The following is a 21131-nucleotide window of genomic DNA, read 5'->3' as shown; positions in this document are numbered from 1 at the left end:
AGACACCATTTTCTTGGAGGAAATCTGCCTTCAGTGTGAGTCATTGTACTAATGGCTAAATCGGAAGTTTCAGAACTTTTGATTTTCTTTCTGAAGCTGTTATATTTCACTCAACTCCACCTCTAGCTGAGAAAAAGTGGGGGAAACGATCATGTGAGCTGATTTTAAAACACTGTTCAGTCCTCCAGGGCATTGCTTCAGCGTTGTCAGAGAGTGAGATCCCAGACCGGGAACGAACACTCTGGTTAGCTGTTATAGATGACTCTAAACACTTAAACATGTTTAGTTTACGCCTCACGGAGGTAAAAGATTGGGATATGGAGTGAAAATGTTCTCTCAGCCCCCCCAAGCCAGTATGCTGTTTCAAGGACATGTGAACCTTCTCCCTTCCTTGTTTAAGGACTAAACATCTTCATCAGCTCCATTAAGAGCCTACAGATGACATCTTGCTGAGCACATTTTGCCACATCTCTGAACTCAATCGTTATCTCAAAGGATTTCTGGCTCTCATTAGGTTACAGCATTGTTTAATACCTTGGCCGACTAATGGTTTGTGTTTGTTAAGTTTAAAGGGCTGTTTTAAATTTTAATTATGTGCACATGCCTATGTTTATATGCACATGACTGCCGTTGTCCGTGGCAGCCAATGGAAGAGATGAGAGCTCCTGGGACTGGACTTATAAATAGTTGAGCGTCACCTCTGGTTCCTTGACTTGGGTGCCAGGAACTGAACTTAGGTCCTTTGTACCTCAGGTGCAACTCAGGTCTCTCTCTCTCCCTGCCTCTCTCTCTGTTTGTTTTTGTTGTGTTTGTTTATTTGTCTGTTTTGGAGACAGGGTCTAATTTTGTAGCTTTGGCTATAGGGCAAGGTGTAAACCAGGCTGACCTCAACCCTCCCCCTCCCACCCCGTATGCTTATACCCCACATTGTTAATAATGATGAAACGATTAGCTTAGTTTTATATACTACAGATTTAGGGACTGGGTGGTGGTGGTGCACAACTTTAATCCCAACAGGCAGATCTCTAAATTCAAGGCCAGCCTGGTCTACAGAGAAAGTTCCAGGACAGCCACAGCTACATAGAGATACTCTGTTTTGAAATAAAATAAACAGACAATATTATATACTTAAGAACACTAGTGTGTGTTGCATTTAAAAACACTGGGATGTATTTGTCTGGCTTATAAAAATTCAGCTGCACAAGTGATATTTAATTTAAATTTCCTTGCTTCAAATTTATGATTTATGAAGATAACCAAAATTCTTTCAGACTAGTTGGAAAATGCTTCACATTGAAAAATCTTAAATTATTTTCAGAATATATAGCATGTTACCAGGACATAATTGTCTATTTGTATGAAAAGGAAACTATTTTCTTGATCATGCTTAGAGTAATAGAATGGACAGTTAGAGTTACAAATCAAAACCCAAAACCAACCAAACGAACAAACGGACAAGCAAGCTTTTCTTTTTCTTTCCTTTTCTTTTTTTTTTTTGGGGGGGGGAGGGAGGGGTGCGGGGGAGGATCCTCATAATTGTATAGAGAAGCCCAGTAAAGTCTCCCTGGCAATATTTAATATTCTATAGTTATTTTAAAATTAACGTCTGTGGCTTCTCTGGCAGCTGGATCTCTGACTCCATGCTCTGCTCATCATCTTCATGCTCTGACTCCATGCTCTGCTCCCTTCAGCTTCAGCCCTAGTGTTGTAAGAGTTTAAATGTGGCTTCCACACTGACTCTAGCCTTCCACAGATGTGTGTTCTCGAAATCAACAAACCTGCATGCCTTTTCCTAATTTGCCAGCACATGACTTACTTTGCTAATGCACATTGTAGCTGCTATTCCAGCTACAGATTTTAAATTGTTGTGTTATCTTTTCCTAGTGTCTCCTGTGATTCTGCGTTAGAACATGACTACACACAGCCATTTGGGTTCATATTATTGTTAGTATTTGATTCTTTTTTTTTCTTTTATTTTCTTTTATTAGATATTTTCTTCATTTACATTTCAAATGCTATCCGGAAAGTTCCCTATACTGTCCCCGCCCCCGCCCCCTGCCGCCCTGCTTCCCTACCCATCCACTCCCACTTCTCCATCCTGGTGTTCCCCTGTACTGGGGCATATAAAGTTTGCAAGACCAAGGGGCTTCTCTTCCCAATGATGCTGATTCTTATGAGAAGAACTCATCCCTATTGCTGGTCAGTTGTGGGATTGGCAAAAGTGATCTCAAACCCATAATGGTAAGCAGGACATATCTGGTGAGGCTACTGCTACACCAGTGAAACGCCCGCCGTGACCAAAAACCAAGTTGTGGAGGAAAGGGTTTATTCACCTTATATTTCCACCTTGCTGTTCATCCCCAAAGAAAGTCAGGACAGGCACTCAGAAACAAAGCAGGAACCCAGAAGGGAGAGCTGATGCAGAGGCCATGGAGGGGTGCTACTGACTGGCTTGCTTCCCCTGATTTGGTCAGTCTGCTTTCTTATAGAACCCAGGACTATCAGCCCAGGGATGGCATCACCCACAGTGGCTGTCTGCCCGCTCCCCGCCCCCCCCCCCCACACACACCTCAGACATACATGTGCACCACTGATCAGTAAGAAAATGCCTTATAGCAGGATCTCATAACTGAGGCTCCTTCTTCTCTGATGACTCTAGTTTATGTGTAGCACAAAATCTTGCAGGCATCCAACCTTGTGATACTGAGGCTCCTTCTTCTCTGATGACTCTAGTTTATGTGTAGCACAAAATCTTGCAGGCATCCAACCTTGTGATACTGTGACATGATATCATTGCCTGCAACTTTGTGCTGGAGAACCTTGCAATTGAGTTTATGAGGGACGGGGAGAGAGAGAGACAGAGAGACAGAGCAGGATAGAGAGACAATCTCATACTGTATTCAGGGGTGTGCTGGGGGAAACAGACCGTAGGCAAGGGCACATACTTGCTAGAACATGAGACTGTTTTTCCTTTCATTTCTGTAGTTCCGGGGTCTCACTCTAGACTTTTCCAGACCCAGCTCTCCTGGACCTCTGTGCAGAAGGAGTGGAAAGGTAAGTTTTATTCTCCAGAGGAGACTGTTGTCTCCCAGACCGACAGCCTCTGTCTGCTAACCTAGGCCTAGTCCTGGAAGCTTCTAGCTTCTTTACAATCTCATCTAGGCCTAGAATCTTTGCAGCCTCTGAGACTTGCTGCTGAATAAGCTCACCCTTTCTAGTTCTTTCTGTGCTCTGACTGACTGGTTCAACTCCACTCTTCTGTCTCAAAACTCTTCACCAAGATGTCTGATTCAATCTGGCTTCTCTGTTTCTCTTGAATTGCTCTGCTTGGCCTCAGACTAACTCTGGTAATATGTTGTAAATGTTATAATTCTCTGACTCCTTCTCATTCTCTGGCTTGTTCTGTCTTCACCTGTGACTAACTTGTTCTCTCTCTGTACCCTGTTCTCTGTCACTGCCCCTGTAAAACTGTACACTGCACTGTTCTCACTTAACCAAGTAGCTTCCCTTTCATCTCTGTTCTCACGAAGAGTTGGGTATATCCTATTCTGTCAGATCTTTCTCTGATTTGTCACTTGGTCTGCCAGTCAATTATATATTACTTTCAAAAATGGGTGAAACTTCTCCAAACTAACTTTTCCATCATTGTTTAGGATTAAAAGTATATCCTCGGGGTATGTCTATATTCCAGCCAGAGGGATTAAAGGCGTGTGCTGAGGGCTAAATCAAACCACAACTAGCAACAGGGCTTTTCAGTGAATAAAAGGCTCAGGGTTCACAGTTGTGATCAAATATCCTGCAACAGAAGGAGCCGTGGTAGCCTAACTCCTCCCCAAGATCTGTCTGCACTGTCAATCACATCTCTTTTCCAAGGTACTTCACTGAACACAAATCAAGTTTGAGGCACATCTCCTTTCAATCAATAGACCCTTATAGATTGTTTTAGTCTACCTAAATGACTTCCCAAGAAAATATCTTGCCATCTTGTTTCTAAAGGGAAAACATCAGATTGAGAGTTCTGTCAGGTCATTGAATGGGACAGGTGACTGTGTTCCTCTGGGGCACTGGGGCACCTCAGTTTCGGGCAGTTCTTAGATGGTAAGGCACAGTATTTTCTCTCCAGTCAGACACACACACAACAGGGGCATTGGGACTGGAGTGGCTTTGAATTCAGGCAAATGGCTAAAGGAAGTTCAGGCTGCCAGAGCGTTCTGACACTCCACAAAGGCTGGTCTGCCTCAAAATTTCTGCTATGTGGTCAAGACCGGCCCATGCTAAAACACAGACCTGCCTTGAAGTCCACCCTTAGCAAATCAACTGCAAATGTGGCTACTGATGGCCTCTTCAGTAACAATTCAGCACATTTATCATTCATACCAGAGAGGCCTGTGCTGCAGTAAGAGAGCTGGTGTCTGCTAAGCAGCCACTGCTCACATTTCTTCCTGTTCTGTAGCTGAGGGGAATTCTGGCAAAATTTGTGTTTATATTTTGCATGATGTTGCTAACTCAATATTGTCCACTGTGTCATCGGATTTGATCGTCACAATGGCACTGGGGGAGAACCAGGATGTCCCTGGATTGCCTTCAGGAAACTGACTCAGCTGCAACCATCTGTGTTCAGACAGTGGCAATCTTGAGTTATATTTTTAAATATACTCAGAAGATTCTGGAACCCACCTTCTTTTTATCATATCATATAGGAAAAGTCCTTTCTATCTACTGATTTCCTCTCCTGATATTTGAAATGAATGTTTGGTTTTGGAAGGAAGTGAATTCTGATCCAGGGGATAACTGGATCGTCACAGCTCTTCTCAGCTGCAGACAAAAGTGGGAGGCGGTGTGATCGGACATTCTGTCGGATGTTACTCTCTGCCTGGAATATCAGGGATACTGGGAAGGCCGTTCTCTTTAGAAATTTTGTTAGAACGAGGTGTGAAGATAGATGAGGGTCAGCTGAGTGTCTTGACGACGTCAATGTTCTTTAAGGACACATGGCTACATTTCATGGGTCTGGAATTTGAATCTAGGCTTTAGAACATTTGAGATGATCACTCTATACTCTAACAAAAGTTACATCTTTGCCAGGCGTGGTGGTGCACGCCTTTAATTCCAGCACTTGGGAGGCAGAGGCAGGTTCGAGGCCAGCCTGGTCTACAAAGTGAGTTCCAGGACAGCCAGGGCTACACGAGAAAAACCAAAAAAAAAAAAAAAAAAGTTACATCTTCAGTTCAGAGAACACGTTACTGACTGTGTGCGGTGGCCTCTACAATGGCTCTAAGGCATCTCTATTTGAGGCTACCTTCCTTAACTTGGGTATGGGCTAGATCTAGTAACTTGTCTGTCTGTCTGTCTTTCTTTCTTTCTTTCTTTCTTTCTTTCTTTCTTTCTTTCTTTCTTCCTTCCTTCCTTCCTCTCTCTCTCTCTCTCTCTCTCTCTCTCTCTCTCTCTCTCTCTCTCTCTCTCTTCCTTTTTTTTCCTTTTTTCTTTTCTTTTATATTTGAGACAGAATTTCTCTGTGCAGCTCTGGCTGTCCTGGACCTCACTCTGTAGACTGACCAGGCTACCTTTGAGATCAGAGATTTGCCTGCCTCTGCCTCTTGAGTGCTGGGACTAAGGCTGTATGTCACTACTGTAGGACTTGCGTCTGATGAGCAGAAAATAGCAAAATATGTGGGTGCCACATAGATGAGACTACAGAGACCATGTGGCTTTCTTTCCTGCTTGCGATGGAAGCTTGCTGCAATTCCCAGCTGCTCTGTAGATCAGCAGCTTGTATGGAAATGAGCAGAAAATCTCCATCTCATGACAACATAAAATCTCTGATACAGGCCTGGAGAGATGGCCTAGCGGTTAAGAGCATGGGAATTGAACTCAGGACCTCTGGAAGAGCAGTCATGGTGGCTCACTACCATCTGTAATGGGATCAGATGTACTCTTCTAGTGTGTATCTGAAGACAGCTGCAGTGTACTCATATAAATAAAGATAAATAAATCTTAAAAAAAAAATCTTTAAAACAGTAGATGGCAACCCTTTTGGAAGTCAACCGACCTTTTAACAGGGTTGCCTAAAACCATCTGAAAAGACAGATATTTACATCATGACTCATAACAATAGCAAAACTATAGTTACGAACTAGCAATGAAAATACTTTTATGGTGGAGGGGGTCATCACAGCATGAGGAACGCTTTAAAGGGTCACTGCAATGGGAAGGCTGAGAAGCTCTTCTCCAGTGCTTCAGGAGCTGAGTGTTGCCAGCTTCTGTTTCCCTGAGTTTGGGGAAGGTCCTTCTGATGACCTTGATATAAACCTCAGGTCTGGTTGTCATAGAGATGGCAATTGGATAAGAGCCCAACTCCATGTTCTTTGTTTGGCTGCACCAAAATTCCTGACCTGCAGAAAGAGGTCACTCCGTCTGCAGTGGTTCACTTCAAAACAATATGGAACTTACCCGTTGACCTCACCTATTTTCCCTCACCTTTTCTGGGCTGACTACTGTCTGCACTCAATGTTAGCTGTAGATCTGATGTTAGATAACTATGAAAACAGCATAGTCACTAAGATTATTGCTTTGGCGTTAGGAACATAGGAGCTGCTCCTAGATTTAACCATTTACAAGCTTCAGGGGCGGGATTTAATTTCAGTTACTCGGTTTTCTGCTCTGTGATGGGATCTACAGACATTGACATACCCCATAGGTGTTTGCTTGCTTCTTTGAGCTTTGATGCAATTGATGAAATAAAAGGAAATAAAATAAAAGAAAAAGCAAATCCTTAGGAGGTGTTTGCTATTATAACTTGCGTATTGTGGTCTAATCATAGTTTTAACCTACAAATAAGTGTTTATATAGGAAGAGGAAGTTTGGTGCCATAATTTTTGTATTATCCTGCTTTGAGACCTTGAGCTCAGGCTTATCCATGGAGACTGGAGATAGGTCAAAAGACCTGAATGCTATTTTTCTTCCCTGGTTTCAGTTTCCTTACTTGATGTTAAAACAAAGTTTTTAGCAAGAAAACCCAGTTGCGTTCTTATCTACTTTGTGGGTTTCTAAAAATGTCTATGAAATGATGCCATTACCATCATCCATGTCATAATAAGAAACCCAAACTAAGTGTGTTTTCTCTAGTGCTCGGGCTTCCCTCTTTGATATCTCTTCTTTTTTTCTTAGGTGATGCAAGGCATGTTGGGAATTGGTCTCCAGTGCTGTTGTCCAGGTCCTTGAATCATCAAAGAGCTTGCATGAAAAGAGGAATAAGGGTGGGGGTGTTCAGAAGGTGAGAGTGCTTCAGGAGGAAACCCGGAAGACATGATTTCAATTCCTGGAACTTATGCTAAAATCTGAATCTAATGATCCTTGTCTGCATTACCATTACAGAGACATGGAGACAAAGACAGGAGAACTGGTTGGAAGGTTGCTTGGGCAGTGCACTAGTGAAATAAGAGAGACCCTAACTCAAAGTTCAGATGGAAGGACAGGACTGAATCCCCAAAGTTGACTTCCCTACCTTCCATGTGTGCCCACATTCTCCCCTGACAATAAGTAGGTAAGTTAGTAAGTGAGTGAGAGTAACTGAGTGAGTGAGTGAGTGAGTAACTGAGTGAGTGAGTGAGTGAGTGAGTGAGTTAGTAAGTAAGTCTTAAGCACACAAAGCTAGAATAGCAGGGCACATCTTTAATTTTCAGCATTAGAAAGATGAAGTAGACTAATCTCTGTAAATTCAAGTCTAGTTTGATTTATATAGCAAGTTTCAGAATGGAGTTTCCTAGTGATAACTGTTCTCAGAAAGAAAGAAAGAAAGAAAGAAAGAAAGAAAGAAAGAAAGAAAGAAAGAAAGAAAGAGAAAGAAAGAGAGAGAGAGAAGGGAAGAAAGAAAGGGAAGAGAGGAAGCAAAGAGGAGAGGAGAGGAGAGGAGAGGAGAGGAGAGGAGAGGAGAGGAGAGGAGAGGAGAGGAGAGGAGAGGAGAGGAGAGGAAGGGAGGGGAGGGGAGGGGAGGGGAGGGGAGGGGAGGGGAGGGGAGGGGAGGGGAGGAGAGGAGAGGGGAGGAGAGGAGAGGAGAGGAGAGGAGAGGAGAGGAGAGGAGAGGAGAGGAGAGAGAAAGAAAGACAAGACAAGACAACCCAGAACTAATAATGATCCAAGCCAAACACTGGAATAGGGGCACAGAATAGCAATACAAACCATTCTAAAATAGTTCACAAGACACAAATGTAATGTAATTACATGACAATGACTGATCTGTGATGCTTTAAATGAGAGCCACATTACAATGTTCTTTACTAGGTGTTTCTGGAATTCTATTGAGACATCCTTAGTGATACTGTTAGATATACACATCACTTCACAGCACACATGATGTCCATCTGCTTATGAGCATTTATAAATCAAAATTAAAAAGGCAAGCTTTGCTTTGATAGTAAAAGGATCAAAAATATTTGTTGAATGGGCAAAGGAAGGTTTTCCAAGATTACTGTGTGTGTTTAAAATATCAGAGAAATAATGCTAATAGCTACAGTGATTTTTCTTTAATATTATTTAATGTACAATCCATTAACTCCTTGGATTTAGACACTGAACAAGGCACCGGAAATAGGAAAAGTGAGTCTGTGTATGCCTTACTAACTAGAGAGTAAAAGGGAAAACTACTTGGGAATGGTTACAGAATATTGCTATACAATTTTTCTTTAAACTGATTTTTTTTTTACTTTTTTAAACCATGGAAATTAACTTAGTGGAATGTTAAGAATAATACTGAGAAGTAGCCACAAACAAAGGCTCTGGAAATGGTCTTTTCCAGTTGAGATCATGTAATTGAACATTCCAGGCTGAGGGGAAAGAAAGAAAACAGATTGATTCTCGTTAGAAGAGCTATGAACCTAGACTTGTAGAACTCGGGTTTTCATCTTTAAGGAGGCTAACGTCTCCGTGTTGCTTCTTAGTACATCCAACACACAGGATCTGCCCAGCATCATTTAAGAGTCTTCCTTACAATCAAAATGTGCGTGTGGTAAATAAACGTGCATTGGTCAGTGGGCATCCAGGAAGAGGAATGGCTGCTGTGTTTAACTGAATCACCTTTCTTAGATACCTAAAGGCTTCAAAAAATTTAAATTAATGTATATTCTAACTGTGCACTTCCCCTCAAGGGGCCTTTTTGTATACAATTAGTTTCTCCCTCTACCATGCAGCCCCTATATCCTATATATTATTTATAAAATTGTCCTTTTACTTGCAACCAGAAATGTATATTGATCTTGGTGAAGATTTATCTATGCAGAAACCCTTGTTCTTGTTCCGTAACAATTAAAATGAATGTGTGTGTGTGTTGATTTCTCTAAGAAAGATTTCAGTCACACGGGTTTTTCTCTAAGTGATGTTCATGCATGCATCTAGGGCATTGAACAGAAAGAGAAGAATTTGTGACTGAGCCAGGGAGACAAAAGCAACCAAAAGCTTGCTCTTCTGGGAACCATACCTTCTCTTTTAAAAACACTAGGCTAGGGCAAAGTTATCATCTCGTGCAAATCTACACCCAGAGTGACGTCAGTGTTGGATGAGTATTTTTTTGTTGAATTTAAATACAAGGCAGGGGGAAATTAATTTTAAAATAAACTGTATGATTGAATAATATTGATGGTACAAATTCATTTCTTATGGGTCAAGTATCCTCCTAGGAACGGAAATAAAGTAACCAAAAAAACGGCCCCTGGGGCTTTTATTCTTCGGTAAGGATCACTCTGAGGAAGAAAATGGGAAAATAAATAACAAATACATCATGTTATGTATCAGAAGGGTGAGGTAAACAGAGTGGATGAGCTGCTGGGGTGAGGGTCAGCTTAGCACAGATGGTGTGCGCGTGGGGAGACAAAGTCAGTCCTACTGACCAAGTGACATTTGAGCAGGGATGTGACTGAGATTCAAATTTCCCTACAAATGAGAAAAGGTTGTTGAAGCAGAAGGGAGTTTCAGTGACGTTCTTAGGCTGCTGTGTGGTTCCTTCAAGAGACAGTCAGAAGGCAGCAGGGCTGGAGAAGACAGCCTGGGGGGGAGGGGTCCAAGGAGCTGGGGTCTAGGAACAGAGTGATTGCAGGACACTCAGAAACTTGGAGGCCTTTGGGAAGGCTAAGACCTTGATCCTGACTATTGAATGACTGTTTTGTCCTGATTTGCTCCTGCTCTTCCCCCTGCACCCCCTGCCTCCTCATCTACGTATGCCCTTACCACTTCTACTGTCAAGGATTCACTAGGCACCTACAGAACTGAAGAAGTACATGGTTCTCTGGTTTTAGAGGCATATTTCTGTGGGTCTCATAGTCTCTTTAATTCAAAATTATGTTCTGAATTCCTGATTTGGACAAAACTGTAGATTGAGTCTGCATCTTTACAGGAGGTGCTGCACCCTACACGTTACTGACCGCAGAGCATGCTACTCTAGGCTGCCCCTGAAAGGGAGGCCACACCAAGCATTTCACATGTGCTAACTTGCCTTGTACTCTCAGCAGTCCCAAGCAGACAGTCTGTTGTTTTGCCCTTTAGTGGCAAAGATGAATGAGGGTGGCAAGATAAGTAACACAAATTCCTTTCCTAGACACACAGTCACTGACCCTTGAACTTGGGTATTTTTTGACTCCAGGGTCTGCCCTTTACCATTCACAACACTGACTTCTGTTGTCACAGTCCTTGACAACACTCACACTCTTTGAAATGTTTTTGTCTATTCATTTAGTAATATCCTACTGTATGCTCAGCATTCTCAGGCATTGTGTGGACAGAGCAATTGCTAACCTTAATAGTGTCTTTGTCTGGAGTCAAGAAGTGTGTCTCTTCTTCAAGGTCCTTTATGATGACTTCGGAATGTCATATTTATAGAGCAAGACATGGTTTGGGCTGTTGTTTAGTGATAGAGTGATGGGTTCTGGGTTCAAGATGTGTGATATGATGTAATATGGCAGAGGCAGGAGGAAGGCGAGATACGCAACTGCCATTTTTGGTCAATTCAACTGCAGTAACATACACATTTATCTACAAGTATATATAAGAATACACATGAGAGATACATTTTAGTGGAGCAAGCCATGACTCTAGACCTTGTGTCCTTCAAAAGCACATGACCCAGAAAGCTGTACTGGGGACCTCTGTATACATCACAGAAAAGATACCGCACATTGCTCTCTAGAAATGGAAAGCAAATCCCATCTGGGGAGAAAAGAATGACTTCTTTTCTGTAAGACATTTTGAAGTATTATCATAGCGTAAAATTGAAACCCTCATCAACTGACACAAATCTATTATGTTTAAATGTATTTGCACAGCACTAATACATTTTAGGTTTTGCTCTCCCAGTCCTAGGGGCTGAGGGAGGGAGCTGCAGGTCACCCTCAGGATGGTAGGGGTGTCCCAGTCTGGGGAACTGATCTCCTGTCGTTCCTGCAGGCGCAGATATGACCAAGTCCAAGAACCACACCACACACAATTAGTCCCACAAGTGGCACAGAAATGGCATCAAGAAACCCCAGTCACAAAGATATGAATCTCTTAAGGTGCTGACCCCAAGTTCCTGAGGAACATGCGTTTTGCCAAGAAGCACAACAAGAAAGACCTGAAGAAGATGCAGGCCAAGAATGCAAAGGCAGTGAGTGCAAGGGCAGAGGCCATCCAAGGCCCTTGTGAAGCCTCAGACCGTCAAGCCCAAGATGTCAAAGGGCCCCAGCCGCAAACTCAGCCGCGTGGCTTTCATCACTCACCCCAAGCTTGGGAAGCAGATTCGAAGCTACATGGCCAAGGGGCAAAGGCTCTGCCAACCGAAGCCCAAGGTTCAAACCAAGGCAGAGGCCACAGCTCCAGCTAAGGCCCAGCTTCAGCTTCAGCTTCAGCTCAGGCTTCCAAAGGTGCCCAGGCCCCTGTGAAGGCCCTATAGGAAAGGCTGCTGCCAACGTAAAGACAGAAGGACTGCTGTGACACACCTGCCTACACACTATTTGCAGATGACCAGTGCCCTATGTTGTTGTTACAAATAAACTTGATCTGTTAAAAAAAGTTTTAGCAGTGTATTCTGAGTATTCTTAGAGAGATCTTCAGATTCTTGTCAATTCTGTGTTGCATAGTTTCCATTTAGATTCTAATTAATGCATATATTTATATGCCTTGCTGGGGTCTCTCATAACCCACGTTAGCTTCAAAGATCACTGAGTAACCGAGGATCCTTCTGCCTCTCCTCAGAAGTGAAACGGCTGACATATTCCTGTGTGTCCCGTTTCTGTGGTGCTGGGATTGGAACCTAGAGCATTCTAGGTAAGCACTCTCGGTGTACTTAAAAACACATATTGAATTCCCAACACTTACAGAGTTGCATGGTGAGCATATTAAAGTAACACAGACCATAACCTACGGAGCACAGGCCATACTCTGAATGTTATTGCAATAGCTGATATCAGTTCTTCATAGTAATTATATCCACCATGACTGACATTAATCAGTTACCTACTTAGAAGAGTCTTTCCCCCCTCACCAAGATCAGAGTATGCCTTTGCCATTAATTTTATATTAATTAGCACTTTCCCTCAAGAGATGTTAAAGTGTGACTAGTTATTAATTTCATCCTTACAAATAATGAAAATGAAGTTGAGAGAAGAGAAGGGTGAGGCTGAGTTCAAACTCAGGAATTTCTGACTCCAAAGCCCACCACCAGGGGAGGGAGTCTCTGTAAAGGAGATAGGAGAAAGGGGGAAGAGGTTTCCTTATCACCCAACTCCGAAGATGAACAGACAAATCAGAGGTGAATATATCAAAGAGAGAGTCAGCACGAAGGCAGAAGTTTGCGAAGGTGGAGACACTCTGTGATGGAGTCCCCCACAAGCGACCCATGCCCAAAGCCAGCGCCATTTTTGACCATTTGGAAGCAAGGCTGAATACCTGCAGTCCATAAAGTAATTTCTGATGCAGGACTTTGTCCAGGAATGTGTTTCAAGGCTCATTCTATCTCTTTTCCTCTCTATCTGTGCTTGCTTTTCAGCTTAGATGCAGTGCTTTTGAAAGGGTAATTTGAAGATAACAGGAGACATGAAACAGGAATAGCAAACATGTTTTCAAAGCCTAACCAGGTGCCTGGTAGCATTCCATTACATTAATAAACTCATTTGAAAAGTGAGCAGACCCCCCGCCCCCCGCCATCTGAACAAATTTTAAGAGCTTCGGCCAAAGCCTACAAATAAATGTAGCAGAAAGACTTCAGGAAAGCAATCAAATCGAAAGGTCTTTGCACCTCACTGTCTCTCAGGTAGCAGCGAGCCTGACCTTGCAAGTATTCTCAGCAGACCATCTGGTGAGACACTCAGCAAAAGCCTAAGTGGGAGCCGTTTTGGTCAAAGCCATTGGGTTTCAGAGAATCCTTCATTCCAGGGACCACTTATTTCTTTACTTGTCTGCAGCTAATCTGAGAAACAGTTTTGGGAGTGTGTTCAAACAAAGGCACTTACTTTCTTATAGCTGATGAAACGAGTACGGTTGATTGCTAGCTCCTTTTGGTTTCTTACAGAGTCCCATATCTGGTGGCTTTCTACTTCCATGTAGATAGCTGAGGGTGACCCTGGACTTCTGATCGGCCTGCTCCCACATTCTGAGTGCTCTGCTTCCGTAAACACAGGAATCACCCCCTTCTGTTTATGCCCTGCTGGGAGTAAGACCCAGGCCAGGCGTTCTGACTTGGTCAACACTCTGCCAACTAGCTTGCTACCTTTTGACTTAAATGTTTTTACTTTTGTTTCATTAACTGAGTGAGATAGAGTTTCACTCTGTATGTGTCTAGAACTCAGGACAATTCTACCTCAGCCTCTGCGGTCTCCATTATAATTCCTTCCTTTTCTTTTAATATTTATGTACACACTATTTTTCTCATGTCGCCAAAACCCCAAGAATAAGGCAAAAGCTTTACTCCTCCTCGGGAGCTATAGGATTTACCTTCTACTTTGTTCATGAAAAATGGTAGTTTGTTTGTTTGTTTGTTTGAGACCAAGTTTCATGTAGCCCAGGTTAGCCTTCAGTTCTGGATATAGAACCGCAGCTGACCTTGAATTCCTGACTCTCCTTTCTCCTTTTCTTATGTGCTGTGATTTGAAGGTTTGTCTGATGGCATCCAGCTTTGATTAAAGTATCCTGAGATGAGTTTTTGAGCACCTACTATATGCCAGATAGTAAGTGAGTATAAGCGACTCAGTCTCCACTAACGTTGCCATTGTTATAACATACAAGCAAGAAGCAAGTTATTTTAATACAATGGGAGTAAAGGTGTCCAGTGCAGGGGACATAGTCAATAAAGCACTGAACTCACTCTGCAGGGTCGGAGCAGACCCTCAGAGACAATGACAAGTATTTCCGAGATTATAAAGATAGCCATAGCTGAAGAGAAAAGTCAAATATCTGTGTAACAATATCTGTGTTTCCTTTTGATGCTGTTAAGGTCATTTGTATGTAGAATCCATAAAATCAGGATGTGGCTAAAAAGGAAGCCATTATGACAATCACCAAGTGCCTCCCGGAGTGTTCAAAACCAGAGGGACGGTCTCATTACAGATTAACGCAAGGAGTAGTGTAAAATGGCTGAAGCATCAACTGTCCCTCGTTCTGAACACTGCCTGCTGCCCTTCTCAGAGAACGAGGATGGAGGTGGAGCCTGGTAGGTGGAAGAGTGTTTTCCACATTCCCCAGGGTCTGAGTATAACACAGAGTGACCTTTAGATAAACATAACCCACATCGTAAGAAGCTACTTGGCTATCCATAATCAAGATAGCTTTTGGCCTATTTGCATTTCGCAAATTAAGCATCTCTCTGAAGGCCTGGATCCTCCTGCAAGCATCTTTCAGCTCCTCTGCACCTTCCCTGGCTCTGGAAGTCTCTCTCTAGTGTGCTAGGTACTGAACTTTGACGGAGAGTCCAGCGCAATAACAGTAAAGTTTAATGGCGCATAACTTTGAGAGACTGACAAATTCCCAGCCAAAGTATTGATTCTTACAGAATTTATGAAGCACACGCTGTATTCTGTGTCATTATGGTCCATTTTTGGCTGAAAGAATCATGTAAAATAGATTTTTAAATGAGTGGTAATAGCCAGACATAAAGAAGGTATTGATGTGCGTCTTGGAGGGTGAAATAGCATGGCAGATTAAAGCAGACAACAAATCAAACACAACCGTCCCTCTGTTACTACAAGGTAAATTCCCTGTTCCTTTTAATCACCCCCTTCCAGGTCCCACTTAATTTGCCTTCCACAGACCTCTTCTGACGAGCATTAGAGACGCTAAGATTTTTTGCATGCTTGCAAATACTATTTTCAGGTGGTATCAGGAGTCAAGGAACTGGTTGCTTAAATTTGGTAAAGTGGTTTGCTCTTTTGTGTAAATAATGCCTTTGAAACTAATGAAATAATTAATGTTAGATAAAATATCTTACTATAATAAATACCTGCTTATAAATGGCACAAGTATTGAAATCAGGGTTTGAAGACTGAATGTTATTTTTTTTTATGAATTTGTCCATTTTTAAATAAAAGGAAACATTTTTATTTTCAGTAAGAAGCAAGCAAACAAACAAACAAAAAACTTGTGTTCTCCCTTTTACAACTTTAAGCTAAGCTCTTTCTTTTCCAAAGAGGACTTGTGAAGCTGTTTCTATGTCAGCTTTGTGTTGGAAGAGTGTGGAATTCGCTCCCCTGGCTCGGGGCTGCTCATCTTAATACCTTCTTAAACAGCTGAAAGGGAAGGTTCCCCACACCCCTGACATTTTGTTTTGACACGCTCTGGGGGAAAGAGTAGCTTTCAAAAATAGTCATTTAAACTTTGATTTTATGCTTCGCTGTGGAATACATGTTTATTAAATGCGTGTCTTATCGACAGAGTAATCAATATAGATTGTGTAGTACATTATGAAGAAACCATGTCTGAGATTATTAGAAAAATTAAATGCCTTAGGTTTTGCTTACTTGAGCAATATGGGGAAATTAACAGTTTAAATCCCTTTGTGGACTGGCCTGGATTTAGCCTTGCTCAGAACACATGATAGGTGGCACACTGCTTTAGACACATCTATTTCTTTTCCTTTAAATGAACTCACGTCTACCCTGTCCAGTTATCTGTCATCCATCTAATAAACATTAAGTTATTCAACATCCTAAATTTAAAGACTAATGTTTATGCAAAGATTCTACAGATCAATGGGAGGCAGACAGGGAAGGAAAGGGAGGGCTGTGGTTTTCTCTGAAACTTCGTTGTGCTTTCATCCCATTCTAGAAACCCTTTCAGAACTGCAAAGACAGACTACCCGGTCTGGTTGTACTGGAGCCCAAGGAGCCTACACACACACACACACACACACATACACACACACACACACACACACACACACACCTGAAACCCTGCCAATTTTCAAGTAGCTGATTTTCAACAATTTAGGAATTATCCATTTAATAAAAAAAAAAAAGTAACTTAGCAAGAAAAAAGGGCCAAGAATCTCAATAGATTTTTCTCAGGTCCAGCAGAGCCTGAAGGACTCTTCAAGGTCTTGGTCAACAGTGAACAGAACAGCTTGAGGCAAAACTCTGGGATACCCCACATACTAGGTGCTGTGAGGCCTGTAGAGAGAGAGGCAGGGTTTTACACTAAGCATTTTCCCAGGGTAAATGCAGGCAAATTCAAACAAAATAGGCTGCTTAGGGTGGGAGATTTCAACACAAATTCAAGGAACAGCAAAGCAAGTCCTCACCTCCAATACAAACATTGCACAAGAGATGGCCATTAGCATAAGGCAGCTAAAGTGAAGGGCTCCCTGTTCAGAGTATCAATAGAAGGTTATTCACCCGAAGCTCCTTTTGGAGAACAACTTGTAGTTTCCTGGATTGGTGAGTTAGAATTCAAAGCCATGGGTGTCATAAACAATTTGAAAATGTAGTCACACTCCAAGATCCTTATATCTTAATTTTCTGTTTCTTTTTTTTTCCGAATCAGCACATTTGTTCTATATTATAGGCAGATTATAAATGCTGGATGTGTACCTTCGTGCACATAATTGTAACCTCCAGTTGTGACAGACTAGGTTTACTAAAATGGAAGACTTAGCAGATGAAGTGAATAGGCTTGCCATCATAATAGCACAGTAGACTTTACAAATGAACGATCCCTAAGGCAACAGGAGCAGCTTTGTGTTCCCATTTCATTTCCGTCCCTTGATAACTAACATTCAGAATCCCTTTTGGATCTTGGAGGACTTGAACTAATCAAAGTATATAATAAATTCTAATACCAGTGACCAAAGTGATACTCATACGCAAAATGATTTCTGAGAGAGTCCCTTGCCTCGTATGTGTAGACCTGCCACAGCTGTGGAGTCAAGGGTTATCTTAGCTGGTTAGACAAGAGAAATATGTTCAGAGGATTCAGCATTTCTCTGTGGCCCATGTCCCACTGAGTATTAAGGATCATATGAATGTAGCAATTATTTAGTGGGAATTTATTTATTTATTTATTTTTAGTGGGAATTTATTGAATGTCAGTCCTTACATGGGTGACTTCTGCTCTCTCTGTTCTCTTCCTTGTTGCCTCCCCGCACCCCCACCTCCGGCATTTCCCAGAGAAGGGCAGTGAAGGACTCTAAGGGATATCTCTGGCTCTGACCTTGGGTCACACTTCAAAGCTCTCCTGAAGCCTGTGACATCATGCCGCCCGCCTCACCAAGAAGCTGGAGCCTTCCCCGCAGAGATCACACCCAAACTTGTTCTTCCTGTTTTGGCTCTTTCTAGACTCCCCACCTGGATCGTAGGCTTGGGACACCAATCTGAATTCAGACATCAGTAAATAAGTCCTTTGCTTGCTTGCAGATCTGAGCAGCAGCGGCTGTGGAGCGCTTCTGGGGTACCAACTCTTCTATCACTATTAGCTCTGGAGTTCCATTTACTTTGCTGAAATGATGCTTCACTCAGTGGAGTTGTGACGGGATGAATCTCAAGCAGGGTGGCATGTGGTTGATCAGGCGGCGGACAGCATGACTGCCAGTTTGGCATGCAGTTAAGAGTAGGCATTTGTGTTGTGAAAACTCCTGTTAACTTATTACAGACACAAAGCGTGCGATGAGAAATTGTCTTTATTTTGCTTCGTGAATATCTGCCATTTGATTTTTTTTTTTAATTTAAATTTGCAACACGAGCTGACATCTTCTGGGCTTGCACCAGCATTTTCCCCCATAGTGAATAAATCCCCGAGAACACTGTCTCTGCAGAGTCAACCAACAATGTGTTCAGAAATCACTAGAAATCAATTTCTATTAAGACTCAGCTCTGAAATTTACTGTGTGACTTTGGAAAAGCCACTTAACCTCTCCAAAAACCTTCAAATATAAAATGACCGTCATAAGGATCAAGCCAGATACAATCTTTACAAAAGGGCTTTACAAATTGTTGAGAATTATCCAAATGTTAGGGTATTTGTGGGCATCATTTTTAATCGGATTCCTTCCTTTTTGAAAAGCAATCCTGCAGGACACACTAGTAACCATCACCTTCTATCTGTGATATCGCCTTTTGACCCCATTCTAAAAAGAAAAAAAAAAAAAACCTAATATTTCCTGGCTTCTGCCTCTAAGTTCCTCTGCTCTGCCAACAAGCAACATGCCAGCGGCTCTAAACATGTCTACCTTTGTTTCCTGATCTTTATGAATCCTGAAATTATTAGGAAGCCAGACTTCATTTATCAGTTTCTTATGATGCCTCTTCTTTATTCTGGAATTCCTTCTACTTCTATGGTAGTTTATCTATCCTAATCACTGACTACAGCCTAAGCCGTCTATTTGAGACTGAAGGAGGGCATAACAAGCATATGGGAGATCAGTGATGAGACCTCTTCTCATTCATTCACAAATGTGCCCTCGTCTCCGAAAGGTACCTTAGCGCCCTCTGCACGTTATGTGGATCTCTCCTCCCACAATCCTGTTTACACACTGATACACACACACACACACACACACACACACACACACACACACACACACACACACCTCCCCTTACCCTGAAATTATTGATGGCTCTGTTCTTTTACCTGGAGAACTGCTCACTGGCAGCTCGCTTCGAAGAGTACTGATCTAAGGACATTGTGGAAGAAATGGCTCTTAAGGTGGTTATTTCCATCCCTTGTGCAAGTTGGGGAAAGAAATGACAAAGCAAGTACCTTTTAAACCCCATCACAGATGATAAGCCACAGGAGACATTGACAAATGACCACTGGAAGCCTGCCAGTGCCAAAGAATTATTCTACTTCCCTGAAACTGCAGGACCAGAACTCTGGGCTCACCAAGCCTAACCTGGCATTCTTGCTTTTACCTTCTTTGTCTTGTTCTCAGAAGTGCCTGCCTTGTCTAATTACTGTGTATGCTACAAATGACTGCCTGAGAGCTCCACCCCTCCCACCACGCCAATAACTGATGCATCAGGTCTTCCAACACATCAAAAAATATCTCCGTGCTCATTCTAACCCATTTTGTGACCACGCCCTGGTCCCTTTGCTTGTCTCAGAGAGCTGGTTTGTTAAGGACCAGCAAACAAAGTAAACTTGGCAGAAGGCTAAGGATTCTTGATTGACTTGTTTCTGGTCTAAACTAGCATTGCCATCCAACCCACAAGAGCAGAGCAGAAACATTGTTGCTTTTAGGTTGTTCGAATTTTTTGTTTGTTTTTTTTACTAGGTTTATAAACTGGTAATCCAGGAACACTTTTTGAACCTTCTACTTCCTGAAATGTCACTTGGTCATCCCAAACGAATTAATTGACTTTAGAAGCCACGCTCTTACTTCGCTTAAGTCACAGGGCAGAGAGGACTTCCAGGGACTCCGTGGTCCTCTAAGAAGCCACAAATCTCTTGTCTCTTCTGAAATTATTTGGGGATTTTAGAGAAAAGGTTCCAAGAAGCCAGTACCACATATTTACTAAATCTCTAGCAAAACAAAGACCGAGAACTAGAAAGCCCTACAGCTCAAAACGAAAGGTACAAAAGCCTACAGGTACTTTCTGAAAAGCTAAAGGTAGGAAGACTTTAAAACTGCTTACAAGCAGCAAATCTTCGAAGCAGTCTATGCTTCTGCAGCTGTAGGATTTCCTCATGCTAAGTAGCTTTAAAACTACTTAGCAGCATTAAATTGATGTCTTACTCACTACTTAGCTTGCTCCAGGACTTACCAAAGCAAGCTCTCCCAATTACAGCTGGCTCGCAAAAAGGCACCTCAGCCGGATTTCCAACTGGTGAAAGAATTTGGTGCAATTTCAATTTGAATTCTGTGATAGGGAAGGTGGGGGCGGAGCAGCATTTTTAAAATGCCAATCACGACTATTCGGTGTTTCCTGAAGCCAATTCAGTTGACTACAAAGAGAGTTAAAATGAGCAAGGGAAGAAAAGGAGGAACAGGGAACAGGAGGAAAAGAGCTTTGTTTTGTTCCCTGAAAGGCTTTCCTCGGATGCACGTGGCTCGGGACTGTGGCCAATCTGACAAATTCTAGAGTGGCTAGGATAAAGCCTTAGCAATTCCTCAAAGCATTCCTAGGTTCTCTTCCCCGTGTGTGACTACTTTCATTATAGGATTGTGATTTTAAAAAATAAGAAAGTAAAATAAGATGGCAGAGACCTGCCGTTGTTGAATTCACTGTTTAATGGTTACTGTGAGATGATCTGAGCAGTTTGAAACAGTGGCCCAAACTCCTGACTTTTACCCCGTCCATTTCATCCCGGCTTTGCAAACATCAACTCCTGGAGGAAGTAGATCTGGGAAGAAGAAGCTGAGCTTGCCGAGTATTTTGAATCTCAAAGGCTGGCACTTTGTGACTCTTTTTCCAAGACAATAGTCAGGAAATTTGGCTGGTAAGAAAGAAAGGGATTTTCTAAAGTCTTTTATTCCCTTAACTACTGAGAAGCAGGCCAGGCTAACTATCCTAAAGGGGAAAGGAGAGTGGATTAGAAAGAAGGTGAGACATTCCTAGGCCCTTAGTTGTCTTTAGCAGCTGAGAGGATAGCCACTGTTTTCCTTCTCTCTGTGACTTCCGGATGAGGAGGGTCCAGGGAGAAATGGGTAGGGCTTGTGGAAGCAAACAGCACTTTGCCCTTCCTGG

The sequence above is a fragment of the Mus caroli genome, unplaced genomic scaffold (assembly GCF_978045245.1).
Source record: "Mus caroli unplaced genomic scaffold, Mus_caroli_1 scaffold_3, whole genome shotgun sequence".
Taxonomy (NCBI): domain Eukaryota; kingdom Metazoa; phylum Chordata; class Mammalia; order Rodentia; family Muridae; genus Mus; species Mus caroli.
Note: the sequence above shows the minus strand (reverse complement) of the source record.